The sequence below is a fragment of the Leptodactylus fuscus genome, chromosome 5 (assembly GCF_031893055.1).
Source record: "Leptodactylus fuscus isolate aLepFus1 chromosome 5, aLepFus1.hap2, whole genome shotgun sequence".
NCBI lineage: Eukaryota > Metazoa > Chordata > Amphibia > Anura > Leptodactylidae > Leptodactylus > Leptodactylus fuscus.
In genome coordinates, this window is record NC_134269.1 from 860,230 (window position 1) to 874,064 (window position 13,835).

The following is a 13,835-nucleotide window of genomic DNA, read 5'->3' on the forward strand; positions in this document are numbered from 1 at the left end:
GAATTATAGGAGGGAACTAGTCTGGAGCACAGTATATAGAATTATAGGAGAGGACTAGTCTGGAGCACAGTATATAGAATTATAGGAGGGAACTAGTCTGGAGCACAGTATATAGAATTATAGGAGATGACTAGTCTGGAGCACATTATATAGAAATGTAGGGGGAGGACGAGTCTGGAGCACAGTATATAGAATTATATGAGGACTAGTCTGGAGCACAGTATATAGAATTATAGGAGGGAACTAGTCTGGAGCACAGTATATAGAATTATAGGAGAGGACTAGTCTGGGGCACAGTATATAGAATTATAGGAGGACTAGTCTGGAGCACAGTATATAGAAATATAGGAGAGGACTAGTCTGGAGCACAGTATATAGAATTATAGGAGAGGACTAGTCTGGAGCACAGTATATAGTATTATAGGAGAGGACTAGTCTGGAGCACAGTATATAGAATTATAGGGGGAGGATGAGTCTGGAGCACAGTATATAGAATTATAGGAGAGGACTAGTCTGGAGCACAGTATATAGTATTATAGGAGAGGACTAGTCTGGTGCACAGTATATAGAATTATAGGAGGACTAGTCTGGAGCACAGTATATAGAATTATAGGAGGGAACTAGTCTGGAGCACAGTATATAGAATTATAGGAGAGGACTAGTCTGGGGCACAGTATATAGAATTATAGGAGGACTAGTCTGGAGCACAGTATATAGAATTATAGGAGAGGACTAGTCTGGAGCACAGTATATAGAATTATAGGAGGAGGACTAGTCTGGAGCACAGTATATAGAATTATTGGAGAGGACTAGTCTGGAGCACAGTATATAGAATTATAGGAGGAGGACTAGTCTGGAGCACAGTATATAGAATTATAGGAGAGGACTAGTCTGGAGCACAGTATATAGAATTATAGGAGGAATAGTCTGGAACACAGTATATAGAATTATAGGAGGACTAGTCTGGAGCACAGTATATAGAATTATAGGAGGACTAGTCTGGAGCACAGTATATAGAATTATAGGAGGACTAGTCTGGAGCACAGTATATATAATTATAGGCGAGGACTAGTCTGGAGCACAGTATATAGAATTATAAGGGGAGGACGAGTCTGGAGCACAGTATATAGAATTATAGGAGGGAACTAATCTGGAGCACAGTATATAGAATTATAGGGGGAGGACGAGTCTGGAGCACAGTATATAGAATTATAGGAGGGAACTAGTCTGGAGCACAGTATATAGAATTATAGGAGAGGACTAGTCTGGAGCACAGTATATAGAATTATAGGAGGAGGACTAGTCTGGAGCACAGTATATAGAATTATAGGAGAGGATTAGTCTGGAGCACAGTATATAGAATTATAGGAGAGGACTAGTCTGGAGCACAGTATATAGAATTATAGGGGGAGGACGAGTCTGGAGCACAGTATATAGAATTATAGGAGGGAACTAATCTGGAGCACAGTATATAGAATTATAGGGGGAGGACGAGTCTGGAGCACAGTATATAGAATTATAGGAGGGAACTAGTCTGGAGCACAGTATATAGAATTATAGGAGAGGACTAGTTTGGAGCACAGAATATAGATTTATAGGAGAGGACTAGTCTGGAGCACAGTATATAGTATTATAGGAGAGGACTAGTCTGGGGCACAGTATGTAGTATTATAGGAGAGGACTAGTCTGGGGCACAGAATATAGAATTATAGGAGAGGTCTAGTCTGGAGCACAGTATATAGAATTATAGGAGAGGTCTAGTCTGGGGCACAGAATATAGAATTATAGGAGAGGACTAGTCTGGAGCACAGTATATAGAATTATAGGAGAGGACTAGTTTGGAGCACAGTATATAGAATTATAGGAGAGGACTAGTCTGGAGCACAGTATATAGAATTATAGGAGAGGACTAGTCTGGAGCACAGTATATAGAATTATAGGAGAGGACTAGTCTGGAGCACAGTATATAGAATTATAGGAGGATTAGTCTGGTGCACAGTATATAGAATTATAGGAGAGGACTAGTCTGAGGCACAGTATATAGAATTATAGGAGAGGACTAGTCTGGAGCACAGTATATAGTATTATAGGAGAGGACTACTCTGGTGCACAGTATATAGAATTATAGGAGAGGACTAGTCTGGAGCACAGTATATAGAATTATAGGAGAGGACTAGTCTGGGGCACAGTATATAGAATTATAGGAGGACTAGTCTGGAGCACAGTATATAGAATTATAGGAGAGGACTAGTCTGGAGCACAGTATATAGTATTATAGGAGAGGACTAGTCTGGGGCACAGTATATAGAATTATAAGAGAGGACTAGTCTGAAGCACAGTATATAGAATTATAGGAGGGGACAAGTCTGGAGCACAGTATATAGAATTATAGGAGAGGACTAGTCTGGGGCACAGTATATAGAATTATAGGAGGACTAGTCTGGAGCACAGTATATAGAATTATAGGAGGAGGACTAGTCTGGAGCACAGTATATAGAATTATAGGAGAGGACTAGTCTGGAGCACAGTATATAGAATTATAGGAGGAGAACTAGTCTGGAGCACAGTATATAGAATTATAGGAGAGGATTAGTCTGGAGCACAGTATATAGAATTATAGGAGGACTAGTCTGGAGCACAGTATATAGAATTATAGGAGGACTAGTCTGGAGCACAGTATATAGAATTATAGGAGGGAACTAGTCTGGAGCACAGTATATAGAATTATAGGAGAGGACTAGTCTGGAGCACAGTATATAGAATTATAGGAGAGGACTAGTCTGGGGCACAGTATATAGAATTATAGGAGGGAACTAGTCTGGAGCACAGTATATAGAATTATAGGAGATGACTAGTCTGGAGCACAGTATATAGAATTATAGGGGGAGGACGAGTCTGGAGCACAGTATATAGAATTATAGGAGGGAACTAGTTTGGAGCACAGTATATAGAATTATAGGAGAGGACTAGTCTGGAGCACAGTATATAGAATTATAGGGGGAGGACGAGTCTGGAGCACAGTATATAGAATTATAGGAGGGAACTAGTTTGGAGCACAGTATATAGAATTATAGGAGAGGACTAGTCTGGAGCACAGTATATAGAATTATAGGAGGGAACTAGTCTGGAGCACAGTATATAGTATTATAGGAGAGGACTAGTCTGGAGCACAGTATATAGTATTATAGGAGGAGGACTAGTCTGGAGCACAGTATATAGAATTATAGGAGAGGACTAGTCTGGGGCACAGTATATAGAATTATAGGAGAGGACTAGTCTGGGGCACAGTATATAGAATTATAGGAGAGGACTAGTCTGGAGCACAGTATATAGAATTATAGGAGAGGACTAGTCTGGAGCACAGTATATAGAATTATAGGAGGAGGACTAGTCTGGAGCACAGTATATAGAATTATAGTAGAGGACCAGTCTGGAGCACAGTATATAGAATTATAGGAGAGGACTAGTCTGGAGCACAGTATATAGAATTATAGGAGAGGACTAGTCTGGAGCACAGTATTTATAATTATAGTAGAGTACTAGTCTGGAGCACAGTATATAGAATTATAGTAGGACTAGTCTGGAGCACAGTATATAGAATTATAGGAGGACTAGTCTGGAGCACAGTATATAGAATTATAGGAGAGGACTAGTCTGGAGCACAGTATATAGAATTATAGGAGGAGGACTAGTCTGGAGCACAGTATATAGAATTATAGGAGAGGACTAGTCTGGAGCACAGTATATAGAATTATAGGAGGGAACTAGTGTGGAGCACAGTATATAGAATTATAGGAGGAAACTAGTCTGGAGCACAGTATATAGAATTATAGGAGGAGGACTAGCCTGGAGCACAGTATATAGAATTATAGGAGAGGACTAGTCTGGAGCACAGTATATAGAATTATAGGAGAGGACTAGTCTGGAGCACAGTATATAGAATTATAGGGGGAGGACGAGTCTGGAGCACAGTATATAGAATTATAGGAGAGGACTAGTCTGGAGCACAGTATATAGAATTATAGGAGAGGACTAGTCTGGGGCACAATATATAGAATTATAGGAGGAGGACTAGTCTGGAGAACAGTATATAGAATTATAGGAGAGGACTAGTCTGGAGCACAGTATATAGAATTATAGGGGGAGGACGAGTCTGGAGCACAGTATATAGAATTATAGGAGGACTAGTCTGGAGCACAGTATATAGAATTATAGGGGCAGGACGAGTCTGGAGCACAGTATATAGAATTATAGGAGTACTAGTCTGGAGCACAGTATATAGAATTATAGGAGGGGACTAGTCTGGAGCACAGTATATAGAATTATAGGAGAGGACTAGTCTGGAGCACAGTATATAGAATTATAGGAGAGGACCAGTCGTGTCCTGTAATATGTGGATGGTGTCTGGACATATAATGTTATCCTGAAACGGCATCATATCATGTGGGGTAATGTGGGAGCGGGGACAGTGAAAGGTTAATTTGGGGATTCTAATAACGGTACTGAAGGGTTTACATTAGGACATGTGATCGTCCGGTCTGATAAGATGCGTCTTTAGTTTGCGTTTGAAACTGTAGAAATTTGTAGTTAATCTGATTGTCCGGGGTAGAGCATTCCAGAGAAGTGGTGAAGTCTTGTATACGGGCGTGGGAGGTTCTGATAATAGAGGATGTAAGTGTTAGGTCATTGAATGATCGGAGAGCATCAGAGGGATTCATCAAATATGTCATATACCCCGAGCCTGAAGAGATTGCAGTTGTCTGGAGAGTGCCCTGACTATGATATAAGGGTCAGTACACACAGGACATCACAGCTTGTGTATATGGAGTAGTCACTGACCGGTCACAGCGTCCATGCTGACCCCTGACTATGATATAAGGGTCAGTATATACAGGACAGCACAGCTTGTGTATATGGAGTAGTCACTGACCGGTCACAGCGTCCATGCTGACCCCTGACTATGATATGAGGGTCAGTATATACAGGACAGCACAGCTTGTGTATAGGGACACCTGTACGTGACAGAGATGACTGGGCAGAGCCTCCTCCCTGATAAGGTGACATGGTGTGTAGTTGTGTCACACAGGACAGGTAGGTCACACCTATCTCAGTTATCTCACTGCTCTGCTGTATCTTGTCCTCATCCGAGAGAGATAGAGACAGAGCTGACTACATGGCACGTCGCTGGCACCTCGCTGTCATATCTGTCCTGGTACTGACCTGCTTTACCTTCTACCAGAACCTCCAGCACCGAATGAGGTAAGACAGTAGGAGGTGCAAGAGACTGCATGTGATAGAGGAGAGACTGCGTATGAGAGAAGAGACTGTGTGAGAGAGAAGAGACTGTGTGTGAGAGAGGAGAGACTGTGGGAGAGAGAAGAGACTGTGTGTGAGAGAGAAGAGACTGTGTGTAAGAGAGAAGAGACTGTGTGAGAGAAGAGACTGCGTGTGAGAGAGGAGAGACTGCATATGAGAGAAGAGACTGTGTGAGAGAGAGGAGAGACTGCGTGTGAGAGAAGAGACTGTGTGAGAGAGATAAGGGAATGAGAAAAGAACAAAGAGAGTAAAAGAGAAAGAAGAGAGCCAGAAGAGAGGAGAGTGAGAGAGACAGATGGAGAGGAGCCGCAGCTGCAGGGAGGTAATATCTTCTGTGTTCTGCAGTACAGAAGCTGCTGAGAGTCCTCTAGACAACAAGGGATGATATTGTAACCTGACTGCACACTAGACCACCAGGGATGTCACCATTAATCTCCTCACTACCCTAGAACAGCAGGGACATGCACATCAATCCCTTCATTACCCGAGACCACCAGGGATGATATTGTTAATCCCTTTACTTTCCTACACCACCAGGGACCTCACTATTAACCCCTTCACTACCCTGGACCACGTTGCTCCCATAGGTCCCCTCACTATTAGTTGCTTATATTGTATAATGTAGAGTCTGTTGGAGTCAGAGATCATATTTACATATAACCTGTTAGTACATATGGAAATAAGAAAGCAGATCCCGACCTTTACTAGTCACATCTGGGCAAACGTCCAACTTTAACCAACCTTTAACCAGGACATATTGTGGTTAAGAAACAATTGTGTGGAAAGGATATTGAACTACTAGCCGTGGGCATGAGACCTTTTTACCTGCCAAGGGAACTATCACATGTTATTGTACTAGCTGCCTATGTCCCCCCCTCTGCTAAAGCTGACGCTGCCTGTGAAGTCCTCCATGCTGTTGTGAGTGAGCTGCAATCATCTCACCCCCATGCCCTGCTCCTAGTGTCTGGAGACTTCAACCATGTCTCAGCATCCACTCTACCAGGCTTCACACAGTATGTAACCTGCCATACAAGAGACAACAAGACGCTGGACTTGCTCTTTGCCAATGTAAGGGATGCATATAACTCATCTGCCCTACCACCCCTAGGCAGATCAGATCACAACCTGGTACATCTGCGACCCACATACACTCCACTGGTGCGCAGAGAACCGGCGGTTACCCGTACCGTGAAGATTTGGTCAGAGGGAAGTGTCGAGTCTCTAAGGGACTGCTTTGATATAACTTTATGGGAAGTGTTTCAAGACTCATTTCCAGAGGACATTGAGGGACTCACACATTGCATAACGGACTACATTAATTTCTGTGTGGACAGCACGGTACCAACTAGGAAGGTGAGGTGTTTCTCCAATAACAAACCATGGATTAACTCTGAGATTAAAACTCTCCTCAAGCAAAAAAAGAGAATTTTTAGGTCTGGGGACAAAGATGGCCTGGGGGCGGTTCAGAAACAGCTGAGACAATTGATCAGGGAAGGGAAAGCCAACTACAGACGGAAGATGGAGCTACAGATGGGGGAGGGTAGAATCTCTGAGGTGTGGGACAGCCTTAAGGCAATTTCAGGACACAAGGAAAAGACAGGGCACCGAACAGTAGGGGACAGGAAGTGGCTTAACGAGCTTAATCTATTCTTCAATAGATTCGACTCCAAGCAAATGCTCCCCCCACCAGCATGTCAGCTAACCGCCCTCCCCTCACACACCAAGACCCAACCCCCACCGAACTGCGGTCAACTGAAATCTGACTATCTGATCCTGCAGGAGTCTCAAGTGTGTAAGGAAATGAAGAACATTAAAGCGAACAAAGCGGGGGGACCTGATGGTATAAGCGCAAGAGTTCTTAAAATGTGCAGTGACCAGCTGTGTGGTATTATAACGCACATGTACAATATGAGCCTGAAGCTGGGGGTGGTACCTCAACTGTGGAAAACATCTTGTGTGGTACCAGTCCCAAAGAAACCCAACCCGATGGGCTACAATGACTACCGACCTGTAGCACTGACATCACACCTAATGAAGGTCCTAGAGAGACTGGTCCTGACACACCTACGCCCCCTAGTGAGCTCCGCTCTGGACCCCCTCCAGTTTGCCTACCGGCCAGGCATTGGGGTAGATGACGCCATCATCCACCTTCTTCACAGAGCTCTCTCTCACCTGGAGAAACCCGGGAACACTGTGAGAATAATGTTCTTTGATTTCTCCAGTGCGTTCAACACCATTCAGCCAGGGCTACTGAGGGAGAAGCTGAACCTTGGTGGTGTGGACCATCACCTGTCCAACTGGATCCTAGACTACCTGACAACCCACCCTCAGTATGTGAGAGCCCAGGACTGTGTGTCTGACACTGTGATCTGTAGTACGGGGGCACCACAAGGTCCAGTTCTTGCCCCATTCCTCTTCACACTGTACACTGCTGACTTCAGGCACAACTCATCCAGCTGTTACTTACAGAAGTACTCCAATAACTCTGCTATAGTCGGCCTTATCACTGATGGCGATGATAGGGAATACAGATACTTAAACCGGGATTTTGTTGAATGGTGCCAGCAGAACCAGCTCAGGATTAATGCTGGGAAGACCAAGGAGATGGTGGTGGACTTTAGTAAACGGAGAGGTGCTCCGACCCCGGTGGAGATCCAAGGAACATGTATTGAGATAGTCAGGACCTATAAGTACCTGGGCGTGCTCCTCAATAATAAACTAGACTGGGCTGATCACCTGGAGGCGCTGCACAGAAAGGGCCACAGCAGACTCTACCTGCTCAGGAGGCTGAGGGCCTTCGGAGTCCAGGGGACACTTCTTAGGGCCTTCTTCAACTCTGTGGTTGCCTCAGCCATCTTTTTCGGTGTGGCCTGCTGGGGAAGCAGTATATCAACCAGGGACAGAAATAGACTTGACAGGCTGATCAGGAGGGCCAGCTCTGTCCTGGGGAGCCCCTTGGACCCAGTACAGGTGGTGGGTGACAGAAGGATACTGTCTGTGGTGACCTCCATGCGGGAGAACAAATCCCACCCCATGTATGGGACCCTGATGGGACTTGGCAGCACTGTAAGCGACCGTCTGCTTCACCCCAAGTGTGAGAAGGAGCGCTATCGCAGGTCCTTCCTTCCAACCGCGACCAGGCTGTATAATCTACATCAGACCAAACGAAGAGCTCTCCGCACAGAGAACTAATGATTATGAGGATGACCATGAGGTCTTCCTCTTTCTCTTCTGTTTTTCCTTAGCTGCCATGGACTCCTAGTATATCTTCTCTTCTCAGCTTATCTGTGTCTACGTCTGTAACATATTACTCTGTATTATCCTGTATCTGTATTACTATGCTGCTGTAACACGCTGAAATTTCCCCAAGGTGGGACTATTAAAGGATTATCTTATCTTATCTTATCTTCTGCTTCTTCTATAAAGGTCAAGACGAGAACACAAGAAGCTTCCGGAAGCCGAGTGTCTGTACCTGAAATCTGTCATATTAAAATCTATAAGGAACACGTGAGTAAAATACTTAGATTCATAAAGTCCGGAGCACTATGCACGTGTCTGTTCAGAGCACTAAGGATGTACATGTCCATCCGGAGCACTAAGGCTGTACATGTCCGTCCAGAGCAATAAGGCTGTACATGTCCGTCCAGAGCAATAAGGCTGTACGTGTCCGTCTGGAGCACTAAGGCTGTATGTGTCCGTCCGGAGCACTAAGGCTGTACATGTCCATCCGGAGCACTAAGGCTGTACATGTCCGTCCAGAGCACTAAGGTTATACATGTCCATCCGGAGCACTTAAGCTGTATGTGTCCGTCCGGAGCACTAAGGCTGTATGTGTCTGTCCAGAGCACTTAGGCTGTATGTGTCCGTCCAGAGTACTAAGGCTGTACATGTCCGTCCGGAGCACTAAGGCTGTATGTGTCCGTCCAGAGTACTAAGGCTGTACATGTCCATCCGGAGCACTAAGGCTGTACATGTCCGTCCAGAGCACTAAGGTTATACATGTCCGTCCGGAGCACTAAGGCTGTACGTGTCTGTCCAGAGCACTTAGGCTGTATGTGTCCGTCCAGAGTACTAAGGCTGTACATGTCCATCCGGAGCACTAAGGCTGTACATGTCCATCCGGAGCACTAAGGCTGTACATATCCATCCGGAGCACTAAGGCTGTACATGTCGGTCCAGAGCACTACGGTTATACATGTCCGTCCGGAGCACTAAGGCTGTATGTGTCCGTCCAGAGTACTAAGGCTGTACATGTCCATCCGGAGCACTAAGGCTGTACATGTCCATCCGGAGCACTAAGGCTGTACATGTCGGTCCAGAGCACTAAGGTTATACATGTCCGTCCGGAGCACTAAGGCTGTATGTGTCTGTCCAGAGCACTAAGGCTGTACGTGTCCATTCGGAGTACTAAGGTTGTACGTGTCCGTCCGGAGCACTAAGGCTGTATGTGTCCGTCCGGAGCACTAAGGCTGTACGTGTCCATTCGGAGTACTAAGGTTGTACGTGTCCGTCCGGAGCACTAAGGCTGTACATGTCCGTCCGGAGCACTAAGGTTATACATGTCCGTCCGGAGCACTAAGGCTGTACATGTCCGTCCGGAGCACTAAGGCTGTACATGTCTCTCGGGAGATTTGGCAAATTAGCCCCTGTGATAGAGGAGAGGTACTAGAAATTGTGCTGGGTTAGAGGAACATCAAAAATTGCTGGTGGACAGAACCCCCATTTTCATACAGCTTGAGGTGTAATCTGTCCCTGCTGATATCACAGCCAGGCTTGTTACAGGTCTGTTCTTCATATTATTCTCTTGTATGTTACAAACTGTTTTGCTTGTGTGTGTCTTTCTTCTTCCCTCTGTACGCGCTCTCCTCTGTACTATTCTCTATATCATATCTATACATGGAATAACATTGTTCAGGGCACTGACACTTTCCCACAATCCTGAACAGACGGCTTGGGATTCTTCTTGTAATCTTTGAGTTTGCCAGTGTGGGATAGAGGTTCACTGTGTAATGTCAAAGGGCGACAAGTGTGAGTGACTGGGGCATTAAAGGGATTACAAAAGGGGACAAATGAAATGAGATACAATAAGCAAACAGTTGTAAAATAAAATGAATAAAAAACTGAAAAATCTCTTACAAGTTCTAATCCTTCTGCTTTCTTGGGGAATAGAATGGAAACAAGATGGCGGCACCTCCAGCGTGACCGGTCTGCACACGTGACAATGTTCCTCTGGTGGTTCCTCACTATGAGGTTTATAAGGTCTTCATGAGGTTTAGAGTTGTCCCCATGGATGATAATCCTAATACTTTATAGGACTATGAACATTAGATTAATATGAGTGAGGGAAGTGTCATTATACAGTATATACAGTGAGGGGATGTTATTATACAGTATATACAGTGAGGGGATGTTATTATACAGTATATACAGTGAGGGGATGTTATTATACAGTGAGGGGATGTTATTATACAGTATATACAGTGAGGGAAGTGTCATTATACAGTATATACAGTGAGGGGATGTTATTATACAGTATATACAGTGAGGGGATGTTATTATACAGTATATACAGTGAGGGAAGTGTCATTATACAGTATATACAGTGAGGGGATGTTATTATACAGTATATACAGTGAGGGGATGTTATTATACAGTATATACAGTGAGGGGATGTTATTATACAGTATATACAGTGACGGGATGTTATTATACAGTATATACAGTGATGAGATGTCATTATACAGTATATACAGTGAGGAGATGTCATTATACAGTATATACAGTGAGGGGATGTTATTATACAGTATATACAGTGATGAGATGTCATTATACAGTATATACAGTGAGGGGATGTTATTATACAGTATATACAGTGATGAGATGTCATTATACAGTATATACAGTGAGGAGATGTCATTATACAGTATATACAGTGAGGAGATGTCATTATACAGTATATACAGTGAGGGGATGTTATTATACAGTATATACAGTGAGGGGATGTTATTATACAGTATATACAGTGAGGGGATGTTATTATACAGTATATACAGTGAGGGGATGTTATTATACAGTATATACAGTGATGAGATGTCATTATACAGTATATACAGTGAGGGGATGTTATTATACAGTATATACAGTGAGGGGATGTTATTATACAGTATATACAGTGAGGGGATGTTATTATACAGTATATACAGTGAGGGGATGTTATTATACAGTGAGGGGAGTGTCATTATACAGTATATACAGTGAGGGGATGTTATTATACAGTATATACAGTGAGGGGATGTTATTATACAGTATATACAGTGAGGGGATGTCATTATACAGTATATACAGTGAGGGGATGTTATTATACAGTGAGGGGAGTGTCATTATACAGTATATACAGTGAGGGGATGTTATTATACAGTATATACAGTGAGGGGATGTTATTATACAGTATATACAGTGAGGGGATGTCATTATACAGTATATACAGTGAGGGGATGTTATTATACAGTGAGGGGAGTGTCATTATACAGTATATACAGTGAGGGGATGTTATTATACGGTATATACAGTGAGGGGATGTTATTATACAGTATATACAGTGAGGGGATGTCATTATACAGTATATACAGTGAGGGGATGTTATTATACAGTAAGGGGATGTTATTATACAGTATATACAGTGAGGGGATGTTATTATACAGTATATACAGTGAGGAGATGTTATTATACAGTGAGGGGATGTTATTATACAGTATATACAGTGAGGGGATGTCATTACACTATGTACATTATTATATACTATGGACTTGTATTTCACTGTAGACTATGTATCTGTACTGTCTCCTACATGAACATCTCCATAAACAGATCTCGTATCAATATTTCTACCTCTAGATGGGACAATTCACAGTTTCTTGCGGTGACTGACGCTCTGCAGGGATGTCCTTGGAAGGCGAACCAAACAGCGCGAGACCTGAGACAGTAAGTGCCTGCGCTCTGCATGTCCTGTGGTGACTCTAGAAGTGGAGAAGAGGAGCCTTCAAGATACAACAACACTTTACAAAACAGCACTATGGGAAAGTATTAGTAATAGTTATATTCTTGCACATAGTAGGCAGTATTATAGTAAGTTATATTCTTGTACATAAGAGGTAGTATTATACTATTTATATTCTTGTACATAGGAGTAGTATTATAGTAGTTATATTCTTGTACATAGGAGGTAGTAGTATAGTAGTTATATTCTTGTACATAGGAGTAGTATTATAGTAGTTATATTCTTGTACATAGTAGGCAGTATTATAGTAAGTTATATTCTTGTACATAAGAGGTAGTATTATACTATTTATATTCTTGTACATAGGAGTAGTATTATAGTAGTTATATTCTTGTACATAGGAGGTAGTAGTATAGTAGTTATATTCTTGTACATAGGAGCAGTATTATAGTAGTTATATTCTTGTACATAGGAGTAGTATTATAGTAGTTATATTCTTGTACATAGGAGCATTATTATAGTAGTTATATTCTTGTACATAGGAGTAGTATTATAGTAGTTATATTCTTGTACATAGGAGTAGTATTATAGTAGTTATATTCTTGTACATAGGAGGTAGTATTATAGTGGTTATATTCTTGTATATAGGAGGTAGTAGTATAGTAGTTATATTCTTGTACATAGGAGTAGTATTATAGTAGTTATATTCTTGTACATAGTAGGCAGTATTATAGTAAGTTATATTCTTGTACATAAGAGGTAGTATTATACTATTTATATTCTTGTATATAGGAGCAGTATTATAGTAGTTATATTCTTGTACATAGGAGTAGTATTATAGTAGTTATATTCTTGTACATAGGAGTAGTATTATAGTAGTTATATTCTTGTACATAGGAGTAGTATTATAGTAGTTATAATCTAGTACATAGGACGTAGTATTATAGTAGTTATATTCTTGTACATAGGAGTAGTATTATAGTAGTTATATTCTTGTACATAGGAGGTAGTATTATAGTAGTTATATTCTTGTATATAGGAGGTAGTATTATAGTAGTTATATTCTTGTACATAGGAGGTAGTATTATAGTAGTTATATTCTTGTACATAGGAGCAGTATTATAGTAGTTATATTCTTGTACATAGGGGCAGTATTATAGTAGTTATATTCTTGTACATAGGAGTAGTATTATAGTAGTTATATTCTTGTACATAGGGGCAGTATTATAGTAGTTATATTCTTGTACATAGGAGTAGTATTATAGTAGTTATATTCTTGTACATAGGAGTAGTATTATAGTAGTTATATTCTTGTACATAGGAGTAGTATTATAGTAGTTATATTCTTGTACATAGGAGTAGTATTATAGTAGTTATATTCTTGTACATAGGAGGTAGTATTATAGTAGTTATATTCTTGTATATAGGAGGTAGTATTATAGTAGTTATATTCTTGTACATAGGAGGTAGTATTATAGTAGTTATATTCTTGTACATAGGAGCAGTATTATAGTAGTTATAT

At 41.8% G+C, this 13,835-nt stretch overlaps 1 protein-coding gene and 1 pseudogene across 1 annotated transcript in view; both read left to right on the forward strand.

The window, feature by feature from the left end:
- LOC142202309 (alpha-N-acetylneuraminide alpha-2,8-sialyltransferase-like) overlaps positions 1-13,835 on the forward strand; it is a 287,552-nt gene that overhangs the window by 130,823 nt on the left and 142,894 nt on the right. The gene's annotated exons all lie outside the window — the stretch shown is intronic.
- The window catches only part of LOC142202241 (alpha-N-acetylneuraminide alpha-2,8-sialyltransferase-like), a 55,303-nt pseudogene continuing 46,641 nt past the window's right edge, over positions 5,174-13,835 (forward strand).